Raw genomic sequence first — 5,322 nt, forward strand, 5'->3', positions numbered from 1 at the left:
GTAGTCTATTATTAGGTTTAATGGTGTTTCTTGTTATATATTTTATTAGGATTATGTGTGTTTCGTTTATGTTAGTGGTAATCCAGTTTGTGTAGGTAGTGGTACTCTAGTGGTGGTTGTAATGGTAATGTTTGGATGTATTTTGAAGTCCTGGTTTACCTATAACAGACATTTTGGTAAGATATTGGTATAAATGTAAATTGGAATACATACCTAATAAAATCAGGCATGAATGGCTTATAATTTTTTGCGTTCATTGGTGTTGTTTTAGGGTAACTTTTGGTGGATCCATGAACACGATAAGCAGTAGAAAAGATTATGAATCTGTTGTTGTTTGGTAAATATGAATAATTGGATGTAATTTGTTTGCCTTAGTTAATGGTAATTAAGTGTGTTTGGTGCCCCAACTACGATGTTCTTCAGGCGTCAGAATGTTAGACATTTGTCACCCCAGATCTGTTGGTCTAGCTATAGCTATGTGGGGGATTTTCAGTCTCGTATAGATCTATACACAAATGTCACGCTCTCTTACCAAGATTCTGGTTATAATCCAGTACTTTAGTGTGTACTCTGGTAGGTACGATGAAGACTGTGTCTCACATAAGTGTTTCAACAAGTTTACGTCTAGTGTAATGAAAACCCTTGTAAGTGTGAATATCACCTTTCCATAGTCTTTACATAGTGTAAAAGTAGTTATACTTTTATGTAATTATTCGTATTGTATCAAAATGGTAAAATAGTGTCAATGACCCATAAACTATACCTATTATAGTTTATTATAAATGTTTTGTTGTGCCCATATATATATATATATATATATATATATATATATATATATATATAATTTAACATGTTTGGATGTCCCTAAATAATATATAATTTACATCTAACACAAGTATATGAACATTTAGTATGTTGAAGCCAATTTGCTAGTTTTGGCCCGTTTTACTTCACCAAACGGTAAAAATTGAGTTATACACTTGGTAAAATTTATTTTTACCTTTTGTGGATATCAAGTCAAACTAACCTTGTATGTTTAAAACAACATATTTTAGGTCAAATGTAACGTCCCTAAAAACACGTCCCAGAAAGTTCATTTTAATTTAATAATAAAACCACAAGTGCCAGCAAATCATTTAAAACATATCACATCAGAGTATCATGTCTAAAACATTATTTTATTTTATCAGAGTAAATATCCCTGGCTGAATAAACAATGGTGTGTGTCATGCGATCACCCCAAGCTCTTCCCTCCGCTACCGGAAGTACCTGAAATCAAAACTGAAAACCGTAAGCACGAATCTTAGTGAGTTCCCCAACCTACCACATACCATGCTTAAACAATTACTGCAAGCATTGGGCCTCACCCTCTACTTCGGGACTCGCCCGCTACATCGGGCCCCGCCCGACCCAGGCCTCACCCGACTTCGAGCCTCGCTCGGTTATACATATATGTTTCTCTTAGGCTCCGCCTGTCTCTAGGCCCCGCCCGCTAAACACGTACGAACATATAACATAACACATAACAAGTAACTAACATACTCTACTATAATCCTGATCTAAGGCCTCACATATCTTGGGCAACGCCACTGTCCTGCTACTGGTGAGTCATGAAACCCTGTCCATGCTCCTGCTGTTGGTGAGATACGGGCCCCCGCCCACACTCACTCTTCCCCCTACCTCGGGCCTCTCCCCTACTATGCTACTAATGAGATATGGAACCCCGTCCATACTCTACCAACGATGAGGTACGGGTCCTCGCCCACACTCACCTTCCTACCAAGCATATACAAGTATCACACAGACAACAAGTATAAAGTATAGTACAAACATTCTCTAGGCACCTGCCCGATATCGGACCTTGGTCCGGAATATCATACTAGCATACAGTGCCTAGGGCTAACCCTCGGGTCTTCCTACTTATAAACTACATGGGCCGGCATTGTGGCCTTAGACCCATTCACACAATGAGGAGACTCACCTTGCACTGCTGAAACCTTGATGATATCCCTCAAGTTGCTATCTGCCAAATCCCGAACTGCTGCTCCTTCGGCTCCCCGAGCTACCAACACCAAATATCACTTAGTCCAATACATTAATCAATATTAGGGTAAAATTGTTAGGTTTTGAGCATTCTAACACTCCTATGGTGTACATGCAACCCTATGAACCTTAGATCTATTTTTTCTCTAAAATACATGCAAGTAAGAATTTCCAAGGTTTACATCCTAACTAGCATGGCATGGGGAACTTGAATCATAAAAGTACTAGTAGAATGACATACCTTTTAGTAGTGGTTGATTCCTTGGAGTTTGAGAGCCTAGCACCAATAATGTGAATGCCTCAAATGGAAATCATAAATCACCACAAACTTTGGAAAGCTCTTGAGAGAATAATGCACACTTATGAATTGGCCACCACTCTTGTACACACACAACTAGTATCAAATCAAGTGCCAAGGACTCATTTATATAGTGTGGAGGATTAGGGTTACATCCATGTAAACCTTAATACCCATGACTCTTCCTTTCCAAGGATCCATGGGTTCAAAGCTCCATGGACTATCCATTGACTCCCATGCATGCCAAGCCCATTCCAAATGAGTATTAGCCCACACTATATAAAATACAAGAGCCCATATTTAATTAGTCGCCTTTTTATCACCAAATTAATTCTAAATTAATTTATGATCAATACTAATTAAATAATATGATTTTATATTAATATATTATAATTTATAATATATTAACAAATCATAAACATATTATTCTCAAAAGATTAACCATACAAATTGTTCGGGTGAAGTGCAACCCAAATGGACCATGTCGGGTCGGGTCAAGTGCATCTCAAATATTGTTATGGACTTAGACACCTTATCCAACAGTCTCCCACTTGGATAAGTCTAATAACTATATTTGCAGATATGACTACAGGAACCAACCGGCAATTGTAGCTCTCAAAAACTCCGTTGAACTATGAAGCGCCATTTTAGATAAGTGATCATATAATCCTCTGTTCTAGATATCAGCCGGACAAATACATGGAACAATGTCTTACTTATTGTCTAGCAGTTTGTTTCTCGATTTCTGATTTGTTTGACATAGAACTTAAGTGAACATATCAACTTAGTTCTGACCGGGCCCGGTACATGGGTCAACACAAAAATCATCGAGGGGCCCAGATATCGCTTCTAATCCAAGAAGGAACATATAAACTTCGACTCATATGCTTGTTCTACTACTTTTTGAATCGTACACAAAGGCACATTTTCTAACATTGAGTTACCAAATGTGTTTACGTACAATCAATGTATAACCAACTCACAGGCAACAAGTCATATCTCTAGGTTTGAAGACTTATATGATATTACCGTCTCACGATCACTCGAGATAAATTCCATGAAGTGATGCAAGTGAGCATGGGTTTATTCCAATACTCAGCACTTATGAGCACTCAAGAATGTTGTAGCAACCATTGCTATGGCTAAACACCTTTAGTCATCTACAAGCCCAATTCATGACAATCTTAATTCATACCTACTTTCGATGTATGACCGACTGTGGAAGTTAGAATAACTTAGTCATTCGGAAAGAATAGCCTAGTTATTATGGAAGTCAAAACATGCAAAGTGAAACACAAGAATAATTGAATCCAATAGGGTCTCAGCACTTATGAATATAAATAAAACACCTTTTATTTATCACCATATTGATTACACATTATTCTGTTTTGATTTATCAACTTAACACTTGAATTAAAACAATAGTTGTCCCATGATCCAAGCATGTACACTATGTTTTCTAAACAATAGTCATGACATACTCCAAGTACGCAAACTATGTTTGTCTATGATCCTTACTTTGTAAAGTAGGTCAATTGAACATGATTCCAATGATGCTCATTTCACAATCCCAAATCCTTACTGTAAGTGTAAGAATATCAAATTCTTGTCATTTACTATAATCTGTTAGATTTTAAACTCATATGCATTGATCCTCTTGCAATGACTATGCACAAAAGTCACAAAGACCTGGCAACAGACATTACAAAGTATTCCAGTGGAGATCAATTCTATGGAAACGAAGTCTCACATTCAAAGTACATTCCTTTAAATATCCTTCTTGCATAATAGTTTCTAACTTTCTCATAGATTCTTAAAATCCAACTCCTGATATGGAAAACATTTCCATATTCCCATTTTTGACTTTCACTTTTGAACAAGAGCTACCTCTTTTTAGAATATGTCAATATGGTCATTTCCAAAAATTTAGCATCATACTTCCAACTGTCCATGAGAAACCATTCTTATGTAAACCTCAAATTGTTCTCGACAATTACTTAATCATTTCAGTCATATCCGGTTCTATTCATTTTTCCCTCTTAATGCTCTAGGAATTTTTGAAAATTTAGAACGGATAGATATTGTAGCACATGTGATCGATCCTATACCCGAAGCATATGGGACACGATTCATGATGTCTCACATAAAGACATGATACTAGATCAGTCTTTTGCTACAATATTTTATTTGCCATGTTTTCAAAAATCGACTATGAAGGGGGATGTCGTAATCAAAATCGAAATTTGAGAACGCAATATATATAGAATTCCCTCATGTTGAACCATTCCAACATAAAACTCATATATATATATATATATATATATATATATATATATATATATATATATATATATATATATATATATATATTCTTGACTAAAGATGATTAAAATCTCAATCTAAACTTTTAGGATTGAAATGAAGTATAATCTCCTCTCCCTTAATTATAGCAAAACAACCTTTTTCCAAGCGAAACTTCTGTTTTCTATAAAACTTGCAACACTTATTATAATTATCATGCTCCCACTAACATGATGATTATTAGCATAACACTTATGCTCCCACTAGCTTTGACATGTACTCAGAAATCAGTTGGACTTCTAGAAATCAATACTTTTTTGACTTTCTTACCAAAGTTCATATTTCTAATACGAGATGCTTTGATAAAACTTTATCAAAATCATACACCTTTCCTTAGATAGCACACATGTGTGTCTAAACAATTTCAAAAATATGAAAATGGATGTCGTAATCATATTCTCAATTGTTTAGACCTTTTCCATTCCTCACAAGTCCATGTTAGTGTGTCGGTTAACCACACACGCTCCACTAGCGACTTTGAGAATGCAAATTTCACAATTGCTATCTACTTAAAATCTACTTAGTGAAAGCGTTTCCTCACCATTATTTTCATGAATCGGAAAGAAACCTTGTGACACTTAGATTTTATGGTGTATGTGTTCTTATCCATATGAATTTGT

The sequence above is a fragment of the Lactuca sativa genome, chromosome 4, assembly GCF_002870075.4.
Source record: "Lactuca sativa cultivar Salinas chromosome 4, Lsat_Salinas_v11, whole genome shotgun sequence".
Lineage (NCBI taxonomy): Eukaryota > Viridiplantae > Streptophyta > Magnoliopsida > Asterales > Asteraceae > Lactuca > Lactuca sativa.